This window comes from Ambystoma mexicanum, chromosome 8 (assembly GCF_040938575.1).
Source record: "Ambystoma mexicanum isolate Mex_15411 chromosome 8, UKY_AmexF1_1, whole genome shotgun sequence".
NCBI classification, from domain to species: domain Eukaryota; kingdom Metazoa; phylum Chordata; class Amphibia; order Caudata; family Ambystomatidae; genus Ambystoma; species Ambystoma mexicanum.
In genome coordinates, this window is record NC_090929.1 from 732,159,591 (window position 1) to 732,176,043 (window position 16,453).

Here is a 16,453-nt window from a genome sequence, read left to right on the forward strand (position 1 = left end):
GGGCCTAGTGAGTTTTGTACTTTTAAGCATCTAGTCGGCTAGACCTTGCAGTTTTGAAAGGCAATTGAGAAATGGCTCACTTCCTGAACTTGGGAGCACAAAAAAGCCTACAGCACCTGGTATTCCCAGGCGGTCTCCCATCCAGGTACTAACTAGGCCCGACACTGCTTAGCTTCCGAGATCAGACGAGATCGGGCGCATTCAGTGTGGTGTGGGTGTAGGCTCTGGGCCTAGTGAGTTTTGTACTTTTAAGCATCTAGTCGGCTAGACCTTGCAGTTTGAAAGGCAATTGAGAAATGGCTCACTTCCTGAACTTGGAGCACAAAAAAGCCTACAGCACCTGGTATTCCCAGGCGGTCTCCCATCCAGGTACTAACTAGGCCCGACACTGCTTAGCTTCCGAGATCAGACGAGATCGGGCGCATTCAGTGTGGTGTGGCCGTAGGCTCTCGGCCTAGTGAGTTTTGTACTTTTAAGCATCTAGTCGGCTAGACCTTGCAGTTTTGAAAGGCAATTGAGAAATGGCTCACTTCCTGAATTTGGAGCACAAAAAGTCTACAGCACCTGGTATTCCCAGGCGGTCTCCCATCCAGGTACTAACTAGGCCCGACACTGCTTAGCTTCCGAGATCAGACGAGATCGGGCGCATTCAGTGTGGTGTGGGCCGTAGGCTCTGGCCTAGTGAGTTTTGTACTTTTAAGCATCTAGTCGGCTAGACCTTGCAGTTTTGAAAGGCAATTGAGAAATGGCTCACTTCCTGAACTTGGAGCACAAAAAAGCCTACAGCACCTGGTATTCCCAGGCGGTCTCCCATCCAGTTACTAACTAGGCCCGACACTGCTTAGCTTCCGAGATCAGACGAGATCAGGCGCATTCAGTGTGGTGTGGCCGTAGGCTCTGGGCCTAGTGAGTTTTGTACTTTTAAGCATCTAGTCGGCTAGACCTTGCAGTTTGAAAGGCAATTGAGAAATGGCTCACTTCCTGAACTTGGAGCACAAAAAAGCCTACAGCACCTGGTATTCCCAGGCGGTCTCCCATCCAGGTACTAACTAGGCCCGACACTGCTTAGCTTCCGAGATCAGACGAGATCAGGCGCATTCAGTGTGGTGTGGCCGTAGGCTCTGGTCCTAGTGAGTTTTGTACTTTTAAGCATCTAGTCGGCTAGACCTTGCAGTTTTGAAAGGCAATTGAGAAATGGCTCACTTCCTGAACTTGGAGCACAAAAAAGCCTACAGCACCTGGTATTCCCAGGCGGTCTCCCATCCAGGTACTAACTAGGCCCGACACTGCTTAGCTTCCGAGATCAGACGAGATCGGGCGCATTCAGTGTGGTGTGGCCGTAGGCTCTGGGCCTAGTGAGTTTTGTACTTTTAAGCATCTAGTCGGCTAGACCTTGCAGTTTTGAAAGGCAATTGAGAAATGGCTCACTTCCTGAATTTGGAGCACAAAAAAGCCTACAGCACCTGGTATTCCCAGGCGGTCTCCCATCCAGGTACTAACTAGGCCCGACACTGCTTAGCTTCCGAGATCAGACGAGATCGGGCGCATTCAGTGTGGTGTGGCCGTAGGCTCTGGGCCTAGTGAGTTTTGTACTTTTAAGCATCTAGTCGGCTAGACCTTGCAGTTTTGAAAGGCAATTGAGAAATGGCTCACTTCCTGAACTTGGAGCACGAAAAAGCCTACAGCACCTGGTATTCCCAGGCGGTCTCCCATCCAGGTACTAACTAGGCCCGACACTGCTTAGCTTCCGAGATCAGACGAGATCGGGCGCATTCAGTGTGGTGTGGCCGTAGGCTCTGGGCCTAGTGAGTTTTGTACTTTTAAGCATCTAGTCGGCTAGACCTTGCAGTTTTGAAAGGCAATTGAGAAATGGCTCACTTCCTGAACTTGGAGCACAAAAAAGCCTACAGCACCTGGTATTCCCAGGCGGTCTCCCATCAAGGTACTAACTAGGCCCGACACTGCTTAGCTTCCGAGATCAGACGAGATCGGGCGCATTCAGTGTGGTGTGGCCGTAGGCTCTAGAAAGCTAAGAATATTACTCTTATGCATTTGCATGTAAGCTAGCCATGCAGCCACTTGCAACATGATACCACGCTCATCGCTCGATCAGCGCTCGATCAGGCTCGAATCAGGCGAGATATATAAGACTGGTGGGCCCATTCAGGACTCCTATGTCTGGTAGGATAACTTTAATCCATCCATCCTGTTTCTGTTGCAGGGAGGTGGAGAGAACAATCAACACAATAAGGCTTTCTTTCATGCCTCTTGAAGGACTCAATATTCTCTGTACTGCATTACATGTGAAAGTCGATTATTACCCATGAACACACTACCTGTATGCTAATTATATGTAAATAGGTAGCTCCCAGCCTCATAATGTTGTCCAACATTTCCGCTATAAAACGGGATAAAATTATTTTGGAAACATACCAAATTTGAAAAGTAATTGAGAAGTTGTGCAATTACTAATCATGGAGCACAAAATAGCCTACAGCACCTGGTATTCCCAGGCGGTCTCCCATCCAGGTACTAACTAGGCCCGACACTGCTTAGCTTCCGAGATCAGACGAGATCGGGCGCATTCAGTGTGGTGTGGCCGTAGGCTCTGGGCCTAGTGAGTTTTGTACTTTTAAGCATCTAGTCGGCTAGACCTTGCAGTTTTGAAAGGCAATTGAGAAATGGCTCACTTCCTGAACTTGGAGCACAAAAAAGCCTACAGCACCTGGTATTCCCAGGCGGTCTCCCATCCAGGTACTAACTAGGCCCGACACTGCTTAGCTTCCGAGATCAGACGAGATCGGGCGCATTCAGTGTGGTGTGGCCGTAGGCTCTAGAAATGCTAAGAATATTACTCTTATGCATTTGCATTTAGTAAGCTAAGCCATGCAGCCACTTGCAACATGATACCACGCTCATCGCTCGATCAGCGCTCGATCAGGCTCGATCAGGCGAGATATATAAGACTGGTGGGCCCATTCAGGACTCCTATGTCTGGTAGGATAACTTTAATCCATCCATCCTGTTTCTGTTGCAGGGAGGTGGAGAGAACAATCAACACAATAACGGCTTTCTTTCATGCCTCTTGAAGGACTCAATATTCTCTGTACTGCATTACATGTGAAAGTCGATTTATTACCCATGAACACACTACCTGTATGCTAATTATATGTAAATAGGTAGCTCCAGCCCTCATAATGTTGTCCAACATTTCCGCTATAAAACGGGATAAAATTATTTTGGAAACATACCAAATTTGAAAAGTAATTGAGAAGTTGTGCAATTACTAATCATGGAGCACAAAATAGCCTACAGCACCTGGTATTCCCAGGCGGTCTCCCATCCAGGTACTAACTAGGCCCGACACTGCTTAGCTTCCGAGATCAGACGAGATCGGGCGCATTCAGTGTGGTGTGGCCGTAGGCTCTGGGCCTAGTGAGTTTTGTACTTTTAAGCATCTAGTCGGCTAGACCTTGCAGTTTTGAAAGGCAATTGAGAAATGGCTCACTTCCTGAATTTGGAGCACAAAAAAGCCTACAGCACCTGGTATTCCCAGGCGGTCTCCCATCCAGGTACTAACTAGGCCCGACACTGCTTAGCTTCCGAGATCAGACGAGATCGGGCGCATTCAGTGTGGTGTGGCCGTAGGCTCTGGGCCTAGTGAGTTTTGTACTTTTAAGCATCTAGTCGGCTAGACCTTGCAGTTTTGAAAGGCAATTGAGAAATGGCTCACTTCCTGAACTTGGAGCACAAAAAAGCCTACAGCACCTGGTATTCCCAGGCGGTCTCCCATCCAGGTACTAACTAGGCCCGACACTGCTTAGCTTCCGAGATCAGACGAGATCGGGCGCATTCAGTGTGGTGTGGCCGTAGGCTCTAGAAATGCTAAGAATATTACTCTTATGCATTTGCATTTAGTAAGCTAAGCCATGCAGCCACTTGCAACATGATACCACGCTCATCGCTCGATCAGCGCTCGATCAGGCTCGATCAGGCGAGATATATAAGACTGGTGGGCCCATTCAGACTCCTATGTCTGGTAGGATAACTTTAATCCATCCATCCTGTTTCTGTTGCAGGAGGTGGAGAGAACAATCAACACAATAACGGCTTTCTTTCATGCCTCTTGAAGGACTCAATATTCTCTGTACTGCATTACATGTGAAAGTCGATTTATTACCCATGAACACACTACCTGTATGCTAATTATATGTAAATAGGTAGCTCCAGCCCTCATAATGTTGTCCAACATTTCCGCTATAAAACGGGATAAAATTATTTTGGAAACATACCAAATTTGAAAAGTAATTGAGAAGTTGTGCAATTACTAATCATGGAGCACAAAATAGCCTACAGCACCTGGTATTCCCAGGCGGTCTCCCATCCAGGTACTAACTAGGCCCGACACTGCTTAGCTTCCGAGATCAGACGAGATCGGGCGCATTCAGTGTGGTGTGGCCGTAGGCTCTGGGCCTAGTGAGTTTTGTACTTTTAAGCATCTAGTCGGCTAGACCTTGCAGTTTTGAAAGGCAATTGAGAAATGGCTCACTTCCTGAATTTGGAGCACAAAAAAGCCTACAGCACCTGGTATTCCCAGGCGGTCTCCCATCCAGGTACTAACTAGGCCCGACACTGCTTAGCTTCCGAGATCAGACGAGATCGGCGCATTCAGTGTGGTGTGGCTGTAGGCTCTGGGCCTAGTGAGTTTTGTACTTTTAAGCATCTAGTCGGCTAGACCTTGCAGTTTTGAAAGGCAATTGAGAAATGGCTCACTTCCTGAACTTGGAGCACAAAAAAGCCTACAGCACCTGGTATTCCCAGGCGGTCTCCCATCCAGGTACTACTAGGCCCGACACTGCTTAGCTTCCGAGATCAGACGAGATCGGGCGCATTCAGTGTGGTGTGGCCGTAGGCTCTCGGCCTAGTGAGTTTTGTACTTTTAAGCATCTAGTCGGCTAGACCTTGCAGTTTTGAAAGGCAATTGAGAAATGGCTCACTTCCTGAATTTGGAGCACAAAAAAGTCTACAGCACCTGGTATTCCCAGGCGGTCTCCCATCCAGGTACTAACTAGGCCCGACACTGCTTAGCTTCCGAGATCAGACGAGATCGGGCGCATTCAGTGTGGTGTGGCCGTAGGCTCTGGGCCTAGTGAGTTTTGTACTTTTAAGCATCTAGTCGGCTAGACCTTGCAGTTTTGAAAGGCAATTGAGAAATGGCTCACTTCCTGAACTTGGAGCACAAAAAAGCCTACAGCACCTGGTATTCCCAGGCGGTCTCCCATCCAGTTACTAACTAGGCCCGACACTGCTTAGCTTCCGAGATCAGACGAGATCAGGCGCATTCAGTGTGGTGTGGCCGTAGGCTCTGGGCCTAGTGAGTTTTGTACTTTTAAGCATCTAGTCGGCTAGACCTTGCAGTTTTGAAAGGCAATTGAGAAATGGCTCACTTCCTGAACTTGGAGCACAAAAAAGCCTACAGCACCTGGTATTCCCAGGCGGTCTCCCATCCAGGTACTAACTAGGCCCGACACTGCTTAGCTTCCGAGATCAGACGAGATCGGGCGCATTCAGTGTGGTGTGGCCGTAGGCTCTGGTCCTAGTGAGTTTTGTACTTTTAAGCATCTAGTCGGCTAGACCTTGCAGTTTTGAAAGGCAATTGAGAAATGGCTCACTTCCTGAACTTGGAGCACAAAAAAGCCTACAGCACCTGGTATTCCCAGGCGGTCTCCCATCCAGGTACTAACTAGGCCCGACACTGCTTAGCTTCCGAGATCAGACGAGATCGGGCGCATTCAGTGTGGTGTGGCCGTAGGCTCTGGGCCTAGTGAGTTTTGTACTTTTAAGCATCTAGTCGGCTAGACCTTGCAGTTTTGAAAGGCAATTGAGAAATGGCTCACTTCCTGAATTTGGAGCACAAAAAAGCCTACAGCACCTGGTATTCCCAGGCGGTCTCCCATCCAGGTACTAACTAGGCCCGACACTGCTTAGCTTCCGAGATCAGACGAGATCGGGCGCATTCAGTGTGGTGTGGCCGTAGGCTCTGGGCCTAGTGAGTTTTGTACTTTTAAGCATCTAGTCGGCTAGACCTTGCAGTTTTGAAAGGCAATTGAGAAATGGCTCACTTCCTGAATTTGGAGCACAAAAAAGCCTACAGCACCTGGTATTCCCAGGCGGTCTCCCATCCAGGTACTAACTAGGCCCGACACTGCTTAGCTTCCGAGATCAGACGAGATCGGGCGCATTCAGTGTGGTGTGGCCGTAGGCTCTGGGCCTAGTGAGTTTTGTACTTTTAAGCATCTAGTCGGCTAGACCTTGCAGTTTTGAAAGGCAATTGAGAAATGGCTCACTTCCTGAACTTGGAGCACGAAAAAGCCTACAGCACCTGGTATTCCCAGGCGGTCTCCCATCCAGGTACTAACTAGGCCCGACACTGCTTAGCTTCCGAGATCAGACGAGATCGGGCGCATTCAGTGTGGTGTGGCCGTAGGCTCTGGGCCTAGTGAGTTTTGTACTTTTAAGCATCTAGTCGGCTAGACCTTGCAGTTTTGAAAGGCAATTGAGAAATGGCTCACTTCCTGAACTTGGAGCACAAAAAAGCCTACAGCACCTGGTATTCCCAGGCGGTCTCCCATCCAGGTACTAACTAGGCCCGACACTGCTTAGCTTCCGAGATCAGACGAGATCGGGCGCATTCAGTGTGGTGTGGCCGTAGGCTCTGGGCCTAGTGAGTTTTGTACTTTTAAGCATCTAGTCGGCTAGACCTTGCAGTTTTGAAAGGCAATTGAGAAATGGCTCACTTCCTGAATTTGGAGCACAAAAAAGCCTACAGCACCTGGTATTCCCAGGCGGTCTCCCATCCAGGTACTAACTAGGCCCGACACTGCTTAGCTTCCGAGATCAGACGAGATCGGGCGCATTCAGTGTGGTGTGGGTGTAGGCTCTGGGCCTAGTGAGTTTTGTACTTTTAAGCATCTAGTCGGCTAGACCTTGCAGTTTTGAAAGGCAATTGAGAAATGGCTCACTTCCTGAACTTGGAGCACAAAAAAGCCTACAGCACCTGGTATTCCCAGGCGGTCTCCCATCCAGGTACTAACTAGGCCCGACACTGCTTAGCTTCCGAGATCAGACGAGATCGGGCGCATTCAGTGTGGTGTGGCCGTAGGCTCTCGGCCTAGTGAGTTTTGTACTTTTAAGCATCTAGTCGGCTAGACCTTGCAGTTTTGAAAGGCAATTGAGAAATGGCTCACTTCCTGAATTTGGAGCACAAAAAAGTCTACAGCACCTGGTATTCCCAGGCGGTCTCCCATCCAGGTACTAACTAGGCCCGACACTGCTTAGCTTCCGAGATCAGACGAGATCGGGCGCATTCAGTGTGGTGTGGCCGTAGGCTCTGGGCCTAGTGAGTTTTGTACTTTTAAGCATCTAGTCGGCTAGACCTTGCAGTTTTGAAAGGCAATTGAGAAATGGCTCACTTCCTGAACTTGGAGCACAAAAAAGCCTACAGCACCTGGTATTCCCAGGCGGTCTCCCATCCAGTTACTAACTAGGCCCGACACTGCTTAGCTTCCGAGATCAGACGAGATCAGGCGCATTCAGTGTGGTGTGGCCGTAGGCTCTGGGCCTAGTGAGTTTTGTACTTTTAAGCATCTAGTCGGCTAGACCTTGCAGTTTTGAAAGGCAATTGAGAAATGGCTCACTTCCTGAACTTGGAGCACAAAAAAGCCTACAGCACCTGGTATTCCCAGGCGGTCTCCCATCCAGGTACTAACTAGGCCCGACACTGCTTAGCTTCCGAGATCAGACGAGATCGGGCGCATTCAGTGTGGTGTGGCCGTAGGCTCTGGTCCTAGTGAGTTTTGTACTTTTAAGCATCTAGTCGGCTAGACCTTGCAGTTTTGAAAGGCAATTGAGAAATGGCTCACTTCCTGAACTTGGAGCACAAAAAAGCCTACAGCACCTGGTATTCCCAGGCGGTCTCCCATCCAGGTACTAACTAGGCCCGACACTGCTTAGCTTCCGAGATCAGACGAGATCGGGCGCATTCAGTGTGGTGTGGCCGTAGGCTCTGGGCCTAGTGAGTTTTGTACTTTTAAGCATCTAGTCGGCTAGACCTTGCAGTTTTGAAAGGCAATTGAGAAATGGCTCACTTCCTGAATTTGGAGCACAAAAAAGCCTACAGCACCTGGTATTCCCAGGCGGTCTCCCATCCAGGTACTAACTAGGCCCGACACTGCTTAGCTTCCGAGATCAGACGAGATCGGGCGCATTCAGTGTGGTGTGGCCGTAGGCTCTGGGCCTAGTGAGTTTTGTACTTTTAAGCATCTAGTCGGCTAGACCTTGCAGTTTTGAAAGGCAATTGAGAAATGGCTCACTTCCTGAACTTGGAGCACGAAAAAGCCTACAGCACCTGGTATTCCCAGGCGGTCTCCCATCCAGGTACTAACTAGGCCCGACACTGCTTAGCTTCCGAGATCAGACGAGATCGGGCGCATTCAGTGTGGTGTGGCCGTAGGCTCTGGGCCTAGTGAGTTTTGTACTTTTAAGCATCTAGTCGGCTAGACCTTGCAGTTTTGAAAGGCAATTGAGAAATGGCTCACTTCCTGAACTTGGAGCACAAAAAAGCCTACAGCACCTGGTATTCCCAGGCGGTCTCCCATCAAGGTACTAACTAGGCCCGACACTGCTTAGCTTCCGAGATCAGACGAGATCGGGCGCATTCAGTGTGGTGTGGCCGTAGGCTCTAGAAATGCTAAGAATATTACTCTTATGCATTTGCATTTAGTAAGCTAAGCCATGCAGCCACTTGCAACATGATACCACGCTCATCGCTCGATCAGCGCTCGATCAGGCTCGATCAGGCGAGATATATAAGACTGGTGGGCCCATTCAGGACTCCTATGTCTGGTAGGATAACTTTAATCCATCCATCCTGTTTCTGTTGCAGGGAGGTGGAGAGAACAATCAACACAATAACGGCTTTCTTTCATGCCTCTTGAAGGACTCAATATTCTCTGTACTGCATTACATGTGAAAGTCGATTTATTACCCATGAACACACTACCTGTATGCTAATTATATGTAAATAGGTAGCTCCAGCCCTCATAATGTTGTCCAACATTTCCGCTATAAAACGGGATAAAATTATTTTGGAAACATACCAAATTTGAAAAGTAATTGAGAAGTTGTGCAATTACTAATCATGGAGCACAAAATAGCCTACAGCACCTGGTATTCCCAGGCGGTCTCCCATCCAGGTACTAACTAGGCCCGACACTGCTTAGCTTCCGAGATCAGACGAGATCGGGCGCATTCAGTGTGGTGTGGCCGTAGGCTCTGGGCCTAGTGAGTTTTGTACTTTTAAGCATCTAGTCGGCTAGACCTTGCAGTTTTGAAAGGCAATTGAGAAATGGCTCACTTCCTGAACTTGGAGCACAAAAAAGCCTACAGCACCTGGTATTCCCAGGCGGTCTCCCATCCAGGTACTAACTAGGCCCGACACTGCTTAGCTTCCGAGATCAGACGAGATCGGGCGCATTCAGTGTGGTGTGGCCGTAGGCTCTAGAAATGCTAAGAATATTACTCTTATGCATTTGCATTTAGTAAGCTAAGCCATGCAGCCACTTGCAACATGATACCACGCTCATCGCTCGATCAGCGCTCGATCAGGCTCGATCAGGCGAGATATATAAGACTGGTGGGCCCATTCAGGACTCCTATGTCTGGTAGGATAACTTTAATCCATCCATCCTGTTTCTGTTGCAGGGAGGTGGAGAGAACAATCAACACAATAACGGCTTTCTTTCATGCCTCTTGAAGGACTCAATATTCTCTGTACTGCATTACATGTGAAAGTCGATTTATTACCCATGAACACACTACCTGTATGCTAATTATATGTAAATAGGTAGCTCCAGCCCTCATAATGTTGTCCAACATTTCCGCTATAAAACGGGATAAAATTATTTTGGAAACATACCAAATTTGAAAAGTAATTGAGAAGTTGTGCAATTACTAATCATGGAGCACAAAATAGCCTACAGCACCTGGTATTCCCAGGCGGTCTCCCATCCAGGTACTAACTAGGCCCGACACTGCTTAGCTTCCGAGATCAGACGAGATCGGGCGCATTCAGTGTGGTGTGGCCGTAGGCTCTGGGCCTAGTGAGTTTTGTACTTTTAAGCATCTAGTCGGCTAGACCTTGCAGTTTTGAAAGGCAATTGAGAAATGGCTCACTTCCTGAATTTGGAGCACAAAAAAGCCTACAGCACCTGGTATTCCCAGGCGGTCTCCCATCCAGGTACTAACTAGGCCCGACACTGCTTAGCTTCCGAGATCAGACGAGATCGGGCGCATTCAGTGTGGTGTGGCCGTAGGCTCTGGGCCTAGTGAGTTTTGTACTTTTAAGCATCTAGTCGGCTAGACCTTGCAGTTTTGAAAGGCAATTGAGAAATGGCTCACTTCCTGAACTTGGAGCACAAAAAAGCCTACAGCACCTGGTATTCCCAGGCGGTCTCCCATCCAGGTACTAACTAGGCCCGACACTGCTTAGCTTCCGAGATCAGACGAGATCGGGCGCATTCAGTGTGGTGTGGCCGTAGGCTCTAGAAATGCTAAGAATATTACTCTTATGCATTTGCATTTAGTAAGCTAAGCCATGCAGCCACTTGCAACATGATACCACGCTCATCGCTCGATCAGCGCTCGATCAGGCTCGATCAGGCGAGATATATAAGACTGGTGGGCCCATTCAGGACTCCTATGTCTGGTAGGATAACTTTAATCCATCCATCCTGTTTCTGTTGCAGGGAGGTGGAGAGAACAATCAACACAATAACGGCTTTCTTTCATGCCTCTTGAAGGACTCAATATTCTCTGTACTGCATTACATGTGAAAGTCGATTTATTACCCATGAACACACTACCTGTATGCTAATTATATGTAAATAGGTAGCTCCAGCCCTCATAATGTTGTCCAACATTTCCGCTATAAAACGGGATAAAATTATTTTGGAAACATACCAAATTTGAAAAGTAATTGAGAAGTTGTGCAATTACTAATCATGGAGCACAAAATAGCCTACAGCACCTGGTATTCCCAGGCGGTCTCCCATCCAGGTACTAACTAGGCCCGACACTGCTTAGCTTCCGAGATCAGACGAGATCGGGCGCATTCAGTGTGGTGTGGCCGTAGGCTCTGGGCCTAGTGAGTTTTGTACTTTTAAGCATCTAGTCGGCTAGACCTTGCAGTTTTGAAAGGCAATTGAGAAATGGCTCACTTCCTGAATTTGGAGCACAAAAAAGCCTACAGCACCTGGTATTCCCAGGCGGTCTCCCATCCAGGTACTAACTAGGCCCGACACTGCTTAGCTTCCGAGATCAGACGAGATCGGGCGCATTCAGTGTGGTGTGGGTGTAGGCTCTGGGCCTAGTGAGTTTTGTACTTTTAAGCATCTAGTCGGCTAGACCTTGCAGTTTTGAAAGGCAATTGAGAAATGGCTCACTTCCTGAACTTGGAGCACAAAAAAGCCTACAGCACCTGGTATTCCCAGGCGGTCTCCCATCCAGGTACTAACTAGGCCCGACACTGCTTAGCTTCCGAGATCAGACGAGATCGGGCGCATTCAGTGTGGTGTGGCCGTAGGCTCTCGGCCTAGTGAGTTTTGTACTTTTAAGCATCTAGTCGGCTAGACCTTGCAGTTTTGAAAGGCAATTGAGAAATGGCTCACTTCCTGAATTTGGAGCACAAAAAAGTCTACAGCACCTGGTATTCCCAGGCGGTCTCCCATCCAGGTACTAACTAGGCCCGACACTGCTTAGCTTCCGAGATCAGACGAGATCGGGCGCATTCAGTGTGGTGTGGCCGTAGGCTCTGGGCCTAGTGAGTTTTGTACTTTTAAGCATCTAGTCGGCTAGACCTTGCAGTTTTGAAAGGCAATTGAGAAATGGCTCACTTCCTGAACTTGGAGCACAAAAAAGCCTACAGCACCTGGTATTCCCAGGCGGTCTCCCATCCAGTTACTAACTAGGCCCGACACTGCTTAGCTTCCGAGATCAGACGAGATCAGGCGCATTCAGTGTGGTGTGGCCGTAGGCTCTGGGCCTAGTGAGTTTTGTACTTTTAAGCATCTAGTCGGCTAGACCTTGCAGTTTTGAAAGGCAATTGAGAAATGGCTCACTTCCTGAACTTGGAGCACAAAAAAGCCTACAGCACCTGGTATTCCCAGGCGGTCTCCCATCCAGGTACTAACTAGGCCCGACACTGCTTAGCTTCCGAGATCAGACGAGATCGGGCGCATTCAGTGTGGTGTGGCCGTAGGCTCTGGTCCTAGTGAGTTTTGTACTTTTAAGCATCTAGTCGGCTAGACCTTGCAGTTTTGAAAGGCAATTGAGAAATGGCTCACTTCCTGAACTTGGAGCACAAAAAAGCCTACAGCACCTGGTATTCCCAGGCGGTCTCCCATCCAGGTACTAACTAGGCCCGACACTGCTTAGCTTCCGAGATCAGACGAGATCGGGCGCATTCAGTGTGGTGTGGCCGTAGGCTCTGGGCCTAGTGAGTTTTGTACTTTTAAGCATCTAGTCGGCTAGACCTTGCAGTTTTGAAAGGCAATTGAGAAATGGCTCACTTCCTGAATTTGGAGCACAAAAAAGCCTACAGCACCTGGTATTCCCAGGCGGTCTCCCATCCAGGTACTAACTAGGCCCGACACTGCTTAGCTTCCGAGATCAGACGAGATCGGGCGCATTCAGTGTGGTGTGGCCGTAGGCTCTGGGCCTAGTGAGTTTTGTACTTTTAAGCATCTAGTCGGCTAGACCTTGCAGTTTTGAAAGGCAATTGAGAAATGGCTCACTTCCTGAATTTGGAGCACAAAAAAGCCTACAGCACCTGGTATTCCCAGGCGGTCTCCCATCCAGGTACTAACTAGGCCCGACACTGCTTAGCTTCCGAGATCAGACGAGATCGGGCGCATTCAGTGTGGTGTGGCCGTAGGCTCTGGGCCTAGTGAGTTTTGTACTTTTAAGCATCTAGTCGGCTAGACCTTGCAGTTTTGAAAGGCAATTGAGAAATGGCTCACTTCCTGAACTTGGAGCACGAAAAAGCCTACAGCACCTGGTATTCCCAGGCGGTCTCCCATCCAGGTACTAACTAGGCCCGACACTGCTTAGCTTCCGAGATCAGACGAGATCGGGCGCATTCAGTGTGGTGTGGCCGTAGGCTCTGGGCCTAGTGAGTTTTGTACTTTTAAGCATCTAGTCGGCTAGACCTTGCAGTTTTGAAAGGCAATTGAGAAATGGCTCACTTCCTGAACTTGGAGCACAAAAAAGCCTACAGCACCTGGTATTCCCAGGCGGTCTCCCATCAAGGTACTAACTAGGCCCGACACTGCTTAGCTTCCGAGATCAGACGAGATCGGGCGCATTCAGTGTGGTGTGGCCGTAGGCTCTAGAAATGCTAAGAATATTACTCTTATGCATTTGCATTTAGTAAGCTAAGCCATGCAGCCACTTGCAACATGATACCACGCTCATCGCTCGATCAGCGCTCGATCAGGCTCGATCAGGCGAGATATATAAGACTGGTGGGCCCATTCAGGACTCCTATGTCTGGTAGGATAACTTTAATCCATCCATCCTGTTTCTGTTGCAGGGAGGTGGAGAGAACAATCAACACAATAACGGCTTTCTTTCATGCCTCTTGAAGGACTCAATATTCTCTGTACTGCATTACATGTGAAAGTCGATTTATTACCCATGAACACACTACCTGTATGCTAATTATATGTAAATAGGTAGCTCCAGCCCTCATAATGTTGTCCAACATTTCCGCTATAAAACGGGATAAAATTATTTTGGAAACATACCAAATTTGAAAAGTAATTGAGAAGTTGTGCAATTACTAATCATGGAGCACAAAATAGCCTACAGCACCTGGTATTCCCAGGCGGTCTCCCATCCAGGTACTAACTAGGCCCGACACTGCTTAGCTTCCGAGATCAGACAAGATCGGGCGCATTCAGTGTGGTGTGGCCGTAGGCTCTGGGCCTAGTGAGTTTTGTACTTTTAAGCATCTAGTCGGCTAGACCTTGCAGTTTTGAAAGGCAATTGAGAAATGGCTCACTTCCTGAACTTGGAGCACAAAAAAGCCTACAGCACCTGGTATTCCCAGGCGGTCTCCCATCCAGGTACTAACTAGGCCCGACACTGCTTAGCTTCCGAGATCAGACGAGATCGGGCGCATTCAGTGTGGTGTGGCCGTAGGCTCTGGGCCTAGTGAGTTTTGTACTTTTAAGCATCTAGTCGGCTAGACCTTGCAGTTTTGAAAGGCAATTGAGAAATGGCTCACTTCCTGAACTTGGAGCACAAAAAAGCCTACAGCACCTGGTATTCCCAGGCGGTCTCCCATCCAGGTACTAACTAGGCCCGACACTGCTTAGCTTCCGAGATCAGACGAGATCGGGCGCATTCAGTGTGGTGTGGCCGTAGGCTCTAGAAATGCTAAGAATATTACTCTTATGCATTTGCATTTAGTAAGCTAAGCCATGCAGCCACTTGCAACATGATACCACGCTCATCGCTCGATCAGCGCTCGATCAGGCTCGATCAGGCGAGATATATAAGACTGGTGGGCCCATTCAGGACTCCTATGTCTGGTAGGATAACTTTAATCCATCCATCCTGTTTCTGTTGCAGGGAGGTGGAGAGAACAATCAACACAATAACGGCTTTCTTTCATGCCTCTTGAAGGACTCAATATTCTCTGTACTGCATTACATGTGAAAGTCGATTTATTACCCATGAACACACTACCTGTATGCTAATTATATGTAAATAGGTAGCTCCAGCCCTCATAATGTTGTCCAACATTTCCGCTATAAAACGGGATAAAATTATTTTGGAAACATACCAAATTTGAAAAGTAATTGAGAAGTTGTGCAATTACTAATCATGGAGCACAAAATAGCCTACAGCACCTGGTATTCCCAGGCGGTCTCCCATCCAGGTACTAACTAGGCCCGACACTGCTTAGCTTCCGAGATCAGACGAGATCGGGCGCATTCAGTGTGGTGTGGCCGTAGGCTCTGGGCCTAGTGAGTTTTGTACTTTTAAGCATCTAGTCGGCTAGACCTTGCAGTTTTGAAAGGCAATTGAGAAATGGCTCACTTCCTGAACTTGGAGCACAAAAAAGCCTACAGCACCTGGTATTCCCAGGCGGTCTCCCATCCAGGTACTAACTAGGCCCGACACTGCTTAGCTTCCGAGATCAGACGAGATCGGGCGCATTCAGTGTGGTGTGGCCGTAGGCTCTGGGCCTAGTGAGTTTTGTACTTTTAAGCATCTAGTCGGCTAGACCTTGCAGTTTTGAAAGGCAATTGAGAAATGGCTCACTTCCTGAACTTGGAGCACAAAAAAGCCTACAGCACCTGGTATTCCCAGGCGGTCTCCCATCCAGGTACTAACTAGGCCCGACACTGCTTAGCTTCCGAGATCAGACGAGATCGGGCGCATTCAGTGTGGTGTGGCCGTAGGCTCTAGAAATGCTAAGAATATTACTCTTATGCATTTGCATTTAGTAAGCTAAGCCATGCAGCCACTTGCAACATGATACCACGCTCATCGCTCGATCAGCGCTCGATCAGGCTCGATCAGGCGAGATATATAAGACTGGTGGGCCCATTCAGGACTCCTATGTCTGGTAGGATAACTTTAATCCATCCATCCTGTTTCTGTTGCAGGGAGGTGGAGAGAACAATCAACACAATAACGGCTTTCTTTCATGCCTCTTGAAGGACTCAATATTCTCTGTACTGCATTACATGTGAAAGTCGATTTATTACCCATGAACACACTACCTGTATGCTAATTATATGTAAATAGGTAGCTCCAGCCCTCATAATGTTGTCCAACATTTCCGCTATAAAACGGGATAAAATTATTTTGGAAACATACCAAATTTGAAAAGTAATTGAGAAGTTGTGCAATTACTAATCATGGAGCACAAAATAGCCTACAGCACCTGGTATTCCCAGGCGGTCTCCCATCCAGGTACTAACTAGGCCCGACACTGCTTAGCTTCCGAGATCAGACGAGATCGGGCGCATTCAGTGTGGTGTGGCCGTAGGCTCTGGGCCTAGTGAGTTTTGTACTTTTAAGCATCTAGTCGGCTAGACCTTGCAGTTTTGAAAGGCAATTGAGAAATGGCTCACTTCCTGAACTTGGAGCACAAAAAAGCCTACAGCACCTGGTATTCCCAGGCGGTCTCCCATCCAGGTACTAACTAGGCCCGACACTGCTTAGCTTCCGAGATCAGATGAGATCGGGCGCATTCAGTGTGGTGTGGCCGTAGGCTCTGGGCCTAGTGAGTTTTGTACTTTTAAGCATCTAGTCGGCTAGACCTTGCAGTTTTGAAAGGCAATTGAGAAATGGCTCACTTCCTGAACTTGGAGCACAAAAA

At 48.4% G+C, this 16,453-nt stretch overlaps 58 non-coding genes across 58 annotated transcripts; all 58 read right to left on the reverse strand.

Moving 5' to 3' along the window:
* Nucleotides 1–104: 104 nt before the first annotated feature.
* LOC138479456 (5S ribosomal RNA) lies at nucleotides 105–223 on the reverse strand. The gene has a single exon (XR_011273229.1). It is a non-coding gene; the product is annotated as a 5S ribosomal RNA (ribosomal RNA).
* A 105-nt stretch (nucleotides 224–328) lies between these two features.
* Nucleotides 329–447, reverse strand: LOC138477339 (5S ribosomal RNA). The gene has a single exon (XR_011271307.1). It is a non-coding gene; the product is annotated as a 5S ribosomal RNA (ribosomal RNA).
* Nucleotides 448–552: 105 nt separating this feature from the next.
* LOC138480176 (5S ribosomal RNA) lies at nucleotides 553–672 on the reverse strand. The gene has a single exon (XR_011273883.1). It is a non-coding gene; the product is annotated as a 5S ribosomal RNA (ribosomal RNA).
* Nucleotides 673–777: 105 nt separating this feature from the next.
* On the reverse strand, nucleotides 778–896 carry LOC138479958 (5S ribosomal RNA). The gene has a single exon (XR_011273685.1). It is a non-coding gene; the product is annotated as a 5S ribosomal RNA (ribosomal RNA).
* Nucleotides 897–1,001: 105 nt separating this feature from the next.
* LOC138478118 (5S ribosomal RNA) lies at nucleotides 1,002–1,120 on the reverse strand. Its single transcript, XR_011272015.1, has one exon. It is a non-coding gene; the product is annotated as a 5S ribosomal RNA (ribosomal RNA).
* A 106-nt stretch (nucleotides 1,121–1,226) lies between these two features.
* On the reverse strand, nucleotides 1,227–1,345 carry LOC138477340 (5S ribosomal RNA). Its single transcript, XR_011271308.1, has one exon. It is a non-coding gene; the product is annotated as a 5S ribosomal RNA (ribosomal RNA).
* A 106-nt stretch (nucleotides 1,346–1,451) lies between these two features.
* Nucleotides 1,452–1,570, reverse strand: LOC138477341 (5S ribosomal RNA). Its single transcript, XR_011271309.1, has one exon. It is a non-coding gene; the product is annotated as a 5S ribosomal RNA (ribosomal RNA).
* Nucleotides 1,571–1,676: 106 nt separating this feature from the next.
* Nucleotides 1,677–1,795, reverse strand: LOC138477342 (5S ribosomal RNA). Its single transcript, XR_011271310.1, has one exon. It is a non-coding gene; the product is annotated as a 5S ribosomal RNA (ribosomal RNA).
* A 106-nt stretch (nucleotides 1,796–1,901) lies between these two features.
* Nucleotides 1,902–2,020, reverse strand: LOC138477725 (5S ribosomal RNA). The gene has a single exon (XR_011271657.1). It is a non-coding gene; the product is annotated as a 5S ribosomal RNA (ribosomal RNA).
* Nucleotides 2,021–2,488: 468 nt separating this feature from the next.
* On the reverse strand, nucleotides 2,489–2,607 carry LOC138477343 (5S ribosomal RNA). The gene has a single exon (XR_011271311.1). It is a non-coding gene; the product is annotated as a 5S ribosomal RNA (ribosomal RNA).
* Nucleotides 2,608–2,713: 106 nt separating this feature from the next.
* LOC138477344 (5S ribosomal RNA) lies at nucleotides 2,714–2,832 on the reverse strand. Its single transcript, XR_011271312.1, has one exon. It is a non-coding gene; the product is annotated as a 5S ribosomal RNA (ribosomal RNA).
* Nucleotides 2,833–3,306: 474 nt separating this feature from the next.
* Nucleotides 3,307–3,425, reverse strand: LOC138477345 (5S ribosomal RNA). The gene has a single exon (XR_011271313.1). It is a non-coding gene; the product is annotated as a 5S ribosomal RNA (ribosomal RNA).
* Nucleotides 3,426–3,531: 106 nt separating this feature from the next.
* Nucleotides 3,532–3,650, reverse strand: LOC138477347 (5S ribosomal RNA). Its single transcript, XR_011271315.1, has one exon. It is a non-coding gene; the product is annotated as a 5S ribosomal RNA (ribosomal RNA).
* A 106-nt stretch (nucleotides 3,651–3,756) lies between these two features.
* On the reverse strand, nucleotides 3,757–3,875 carry LOC138477348 (5S ribosomal RNA). The gene has a single exon (XR_011271316.1). It is a non-coding gene; the product is annotated as a 5S ribosomal RNA (ribosomal RNA).
* A 472-nt stretch (nucleotides 3,876–4,347) lies between these two features.
* Nucleotides 4,348–4,466, reverse strand: LOC138477350 (5S ribosomal RNA). Its single transcript, XR_011271317.1, has one exon. It is a non-coding gene; the product is annotated as a 5S ribosomal RNA (ribosomal RNA).
* Nucleotides 4,467–4,572: 106 nt separating this feature from the next.
* LOC138480085 (5S ribosomal RNA) lies at nucleotides 4,573–4,690 on the reverse strand. Its single transcript, XR_011273800.1, has one exon. It is a non-coding gene; the product is annotated as a 5S ribosomal RNA (ribosomal RNA).
* Nucleotides 4,691–4,796: 106 nt separating this feature from the next.
* On the reverse strand, nucleotides 4,797–4,914 carry LOC138479099 (5S ribosomal RNA). Its single transcript, XR_011272905.1, has one exon. It is a non-coding gene; the product is annotated as a 5S ribosomal RNA (ribosomal RNA).
* A 106-nt stretch (nucleotides 4,915–5,020) lies between these two features.
* LOC138478555 (5S ribosomal RNA) lies at nucleotides 5,021–5,139 on the reverse strand. The gene has a single exon (XR_011272412.1). It is a non-coding gene; the product is annotated as a 5S ribosomal RNA (ribosomal RNA).
* A 106-nt stretch (nucleotides 5,140–5,245) lies between these two features.
* On the reverse strand, nucleotides 5,246–5,364 carry LOC138479959 (5S ribosomal RNA). The gene has a single exon (XR_011273686.1). It is a non-coding gene; the product is annotated as a 5S ribosomal RNA (ribosomal RNA).
* A 106-nt stretch (nucleotides 5,365–5,470) lies between these two features.
* LOC138477351 (5S ribosomal RNA) lies at nucleotides 5,471–5,589 on the reverse strand. The gene has a single exon (XR_011271318.1). It is a non-coding gene; the product is annotated as a 5S ribosomal RNA (ribosomal RNA).
* A 106-nt stretch (nucleotides 5,590–5,695) lies between these two features.
* Nucleotides 5,696–5,814, reverse strand: LOC138477352 (5S ribosomal RNA). Its single transcript, XR_011271319.1, has one exon. It is a non-coding gene; the product is annotated as a 5S ribosomal RNA (ribosomal RNA).
* Nucleotides 5,815–5,920: 106 nt separating this feature from the next.
* LOC138477353 (5S ribosomal RNA) lies at nucleotides 5,921–6,039 on the reverse strand. The gene has a single exon (XR_011271320.1). It is a non-coding gene; the product is annotated as a 5S ribosomal RNA (ribosomal RNA).
* Nucleotides 6,040–6,145: 106 nt separating this feature from the next.
* LOC138477354 (5S ribosomal RNA) lies at nucleotides 6,146–6,264 on the reverse strand. Its single transcript, XR_011271321.1, has one exon. It is a non-coding gene; the product is annotated as a 5S ribosomal RNA (ribosomal RNA).
* Nucleotides 6,265–6,370: 106 nt separating this feature from the next.
* Nucleotides 6,371–6,489, reverse strand: LOC138477355 (5S ribosomal RNA). Its single transcript, XR_011271322.1, has one exon. It is a non-coding gene; the product is annotated as a 5S ribosomal RNA (ribosomal RNA).
* Nucleotides 6,490–6,595: 106 nt separating this feature from the next.
* Nucleotides 6,596–6,714, reverse strand: LOC138477356 (5S ribosomal RNA). The gene has a single exon (XR_011271323.1). It is a non-coding gene; the product is annotated as a 5S ribosomal RNA (ribosomal RNA).
* Nucleotides 6,715–6,820: 106 nt separating this feature from the next.
* Nucleotides 6,821–6,939, reverse strand: LOC138479457 (5S ribosomal RNA). Its single transcript, XR_011273230.1, has one exon. It is a non-coding gene; the product is annotated as a 5S ribosomal RNA (ribosomal RNA).
* A 106-nt stretch (nucleotides 6,940–7,045) lies between these two features.
* LOC138477357 (5S ribosomal RNA) lies at nucleotides 7,046–7,164 on the reverse strand. Its single transcript, XR_011271324.1, has one exon. It is a non-coding gene; the product is annotated as a 5S ribosomal RNA (ribosomal RNA).
* A 106-nt stretch (nucleotides 7,165–7,270) lies between these two features.
* Nucleotides 7,271–7,389, reverse strand: LOC138478556 (5S ribosomal RNA). Its single transcript, XR_011272413.1, has one exon. It is a non-coding gene; the product is annotated as a 5S ribosomal RNA (ribosomal RNA).
* Nucleotides 7,390–7,495: 106 nt separating this feature from the next.
* Nucleotides 7,496–7,614, reverse strand: LOC138479961 (5S ribosomal RNA). The gene has a single exon (XR_011273687.1). It is a non-coding gene; the product is annotated as a 5S ribosomal RNA (ribosomal RNA).
* Nucleotides 7,615–7,720: 106 nt separating this feature from the next.
* On the reverse strand, nucleotides 7,721–7,839 carry LOC138477359 (5S ribosomal RNA). The gene has a single exon (XR_011271326.1). It is a non-coding gene; the product is annotated as a 5S ribosomal RNA (ribosomal RNA).
* Nucleotides 7,840–7,945: 106 nt separating this feature from the next.
* LOC138477361 (5S ribosomal RNA) lies at nucleotides 7,946–8,064 on the reverse strand. Its single transcript, XR_011271327.1, has one exon. It is a non-coding gene; the product is annotated as a 5S ribosomal RNA (ribosomal RNA).
* A 106-nt stretch (nucleotides 8,065–8,170) lies between these two features.
* Nucleotides 8,171–8,289, reverse strand: LOC138477362 (5S ribosomal RNA). The gene has a single exon (XR_011271328.1). It is a non-coding gene; the product is annotated as a 5S ribosomal RNA (ribosomal RNA).
* A 106-nt stretch (nucleotides 8,290–8,395) lies between these two features.
* Nucleotides 8,396–8,514, reverse strand: LOC138477363 (5S ribosomal RNA). Its single transcript, XR_011271329.1, has one exon. It is a non-coding gene; the product is annotated as a 5S ribosomal RNA (ribosomal RNA).
* A 106-nt stretch (nucleotides 8,515–8,620) lies between these two features.
* LOC138477726 (5S ribosomal RNA) lies at nucleotides 8,621–8,739 on the reverse strand. The gene has a single exon (XR_011271658.1). It is a non-coding gene; the product is annotated as a 5S ribosomal RNA (ribosomal RNA).
* Nucleotides 8,740–9,213: 474 nt separating this feature from the next.
* Nucleotides 9,214–9,332, reverse strand: LOC138477364 (5S ribosomal RNA). The gene has a single exon (XR_011271330.1). It is a non-coding gene; the product is annotated as a 5S ribosomal RNA (ribosomal RNA).
* Nucleotides 9,333–9,438: 106 nt separating this feature from the next.
* LOC138477365 (5S ribosomal RNA) lies at nucleotides 9,439–9,557 on the reverse strand. Its single transcript, XR_011271331.1, has one exon. It is a non-coding gene; the product is annotated as a 5S ribosomal RNA (ribosomal RNA).
* A 474-nt stretch (nucleotides 9,558–10,031) lies between these two features.
* LOC138477366 (5S ribosomal RNA) lies at nucleotides 10,032–10,150 on the reverse strand. The gene has a single exon (XR_011271332.1). It is a non-coding gene; the product is annotated as a 5S ribosomal RNA (ribosomal RNA).
* A 106-nt stretch (nucleotides 10,151–10,256) lies between these two features.
* LOC138477367 (5S ribosomal RNA) lies at nucleotides 10,257–10,375 on the reverse strand. Its single transcript, XR_011271333.1, has one exon. It is a non-coding gene; the product is annotated as a 5S ribosomal RNA (ribosomal RNA).
* A 106-nt stretch (nucleotides 10,376–10,481) lies between these two features.
* LOC138477368 (5S ribosomal RNA) lies at nucleotides 10,482–10,600 on the reverse strand. Its single transcript, XR_011271334.1, has one exon. It is a non-coding gene; the product is annotated as a 5S ribosomal RNA (ribosomal RNA).
* A 474-nt stretch (nucleotides 10,601–11,074) lies between these two features.
* Nucleotides 11,075–11,193, reverse strand: LOC138477369 (5S ribosomal RNA). The gene has a single exon (XR_011271335.1). It is a non-coding gene; the product is annotated as a 5S ribosomal RNA (ribosomal RNA).
* Nucleotides 11,194–11,299: 106 nt separating this feature from the next.
* LOC138479458 (5S ribosomal RNA) lies at nucleotides 11,300–11,418 on the reverse strand. Its single transcript, XR_011273231.1, has one exon. It is a non-coding gene; the product is annotated as a 5S ribosomal RNA (ribosomal RNA).
* A 106-nt stretch (nucleotides 11,419–11,524) lies between these two features.
* Nucleotides 11,525–11,643, reverse strand: LOC138477372 (5S ribosomal RNA). Its single transcript, XR_011271337.1, has one exon. It is a non-coding gene; the product is annotated as a 5S ribosomal RNA (ribosomal RNA).
* A 106-nt stretch (nucleotides 11,644–11,749) lies between these two features.
* On the reverse strand, nucleotides 11,750–11,868 carry LOC138478558 (5S ribosomal RNA). Its single transcript, XR_011272415.1, has one exon. It is a non-coding gene; the product is annotated as a 5S ribosomal RNA (ribosomal RNA).
* Nucleotides 11,869–11,974: 106 nt separating this feature from the next.
* On the reverse strand, nucleotides 11,975–12,093 carry LOC138479962 (5S ribosomal RNA). Its single transcript, XR_011273688.1, has one exon. It is a non-coding gene; the product is annotated as a 5S ribosomal RNA (ribosomal RNA).
* Nucleotides 12,094–12,199: 106 nt separating this feature from the next.
* LOC138477373 (5S ribosomal RNA) lies at nucleotides 12,200–12,318 on the reverse strand. Its single transcript, XR_011271338.1, has one exon. It is a non-coding gene; the product is annotated as a 5S ribosomal RNA (ribosomal RNA).
* A 106-nt stretch (nucleotides 12,319–12,424) lies between these two features.
* On the reverse strand, nucleotides 12,425–12,543 carry LOC138477374 (5S ribosomal RNA). Its single transcript, XR_011271339.1, has one exon. It is a non-coding gene; the product is annotated as a 5S ribosomal RNA (ribosomal RNA).
* Nucleotides 12,544–12,649: 106 nt separating this feature from the next.
* LOC138477375 (5S ribosomal RNA) lies at nucleotides 12,650–12,768 on the reverse strand. The gene has a single exon (XR_011271340.1). It is a non-coding gene; the product is annotated as a 5S ribosomal RNA (ribosomal RNA).
* A 106-nt stretch (nucleotides 12,769–12,874) lies between these two features.
* On the reverse strand, nucleotides 12,875–12,993 carry LOC138477376 (5S ribosomal RNA). Its single transcript, XR_011271341.1, has one exon. It is a non-coding gene; the product is annotated as a 5S ribosomal RNA (ribosomal RNA).
* A 106-nt stretch (nucleotides 12,994–13,099) lies between these two features.
* LOC138477378 (5S ribosomal RNA) lies at nucleotides 13,100–13,218 on the reverse strand. The gene has a single exon (XR_011271343.1). It is a non-coding gene; the product is annotated as a 5S ribosomal RNA (ribosomal RNA).
* Nucleotides 13,219–13,324: 106 nt separating this feature from the next.
* On the reverse strand, nucleotides 13,325–13,443 carry LOC138477728 (5S ribosomal RNA). Its single transcript, XR_011271660.1, has one exon. It is a non-coding gene; the product is annotated as a 5S ribosomal RNA (ribosomal RNA).
* Nucleotides 13,444–13,917: 474 nt separating this feature from the next.
* LOC138478850 (5S ribosomal RNA) lies at nucleotides 13,918–14,036 on the reverse strand. Its single transcript, XR_011272678.1, has one exon. It is a non-coding gene; the product is annotated as a 5S ribosomal RNA (ribosomal RNA).
* A 106-nt stretch (nucleotides 14,037–14,142) lies between these two features.
* LOC138477379 (5S ribosomal RNA) lies at nucleotides 14,143–14,261 on the reverse strand. Its single transcript, XR_011271344.1, has one exon. It is a non-coding gene; the product is annotated as a 5S ribosomal RNA (ribosomal RNA).
* Nucleotides 14,262–14,367: 106 nt separating this feature from the next.
* LOC138477380 (5S ribosomal RNA) lies at nucleotides 14,368–14,486 on the reverse strand. The gene has a single exon (XR_011271345.1). It is a non-coding gene; the product is annotated as a 5S ribosomal RNA (ribosomal RNA).
* Nucleotides 14,487–14,960: 474 nt separating this feature from the next.
* On the reverse strand, nucleotides 14,961–15,079 carry LOC138477381 (5S ribosomal RNA). Its single transcript, XR_011271346.1, has one exon. It is a non-coding gene; the product is annotated as a 5S ribosomal RNA (ribosomal RNA).
* Nucleotides 15,080–15,185: 106 nt separating this feature from the next.
* On the reverse strand, nucleotides 15,186–15,304 carry LOC138477383 (5S ribosomal RNA). The gene has a single exon (XR_011271347.1). It is a non-coding gene; the product is annotated as a 5S ribosomal RNA (ribosomal RNA).
* Nucleotides 15,305–15,410: 106 nt separating this feature from the next.
* On the reverse strand, nucleotides 15,411–15,529 carry LOC138477385 (5S ribosomal RNA). The gene has a single exon (XR_011271349.1). It is a non-coding gene; the product is annotated as a 5S ribosomal RNA (ribosomal RNA).
* Nucleotides 15,530–16,003: 474 nt separating this feature from the next.
* LOC138477386 (5S ribosomal RNA) lies at nucleotides 16,004–16,122 on the reverse strand. The gene has a single exon (XR_011271350.1). It is a non-coding gene; the product is annotated as a 5S ribosomal RNA (ribosomal RNA).
* A 106-nt stretch (nucleotides 16,123–16,228) lies between these two features.
* Nucleotides 16,229–16,347, reverse strand: LOC138475178 (5S ribosomal RNA). Its single transcript, XR_011269346.1, has one exon. It is a non-coding gene; the product is annotated as a 5S ribosomal RNA (ribosomal RNA).
* Nucleotides 16,348–16,453: the final 106 nt, after the last annotated feature.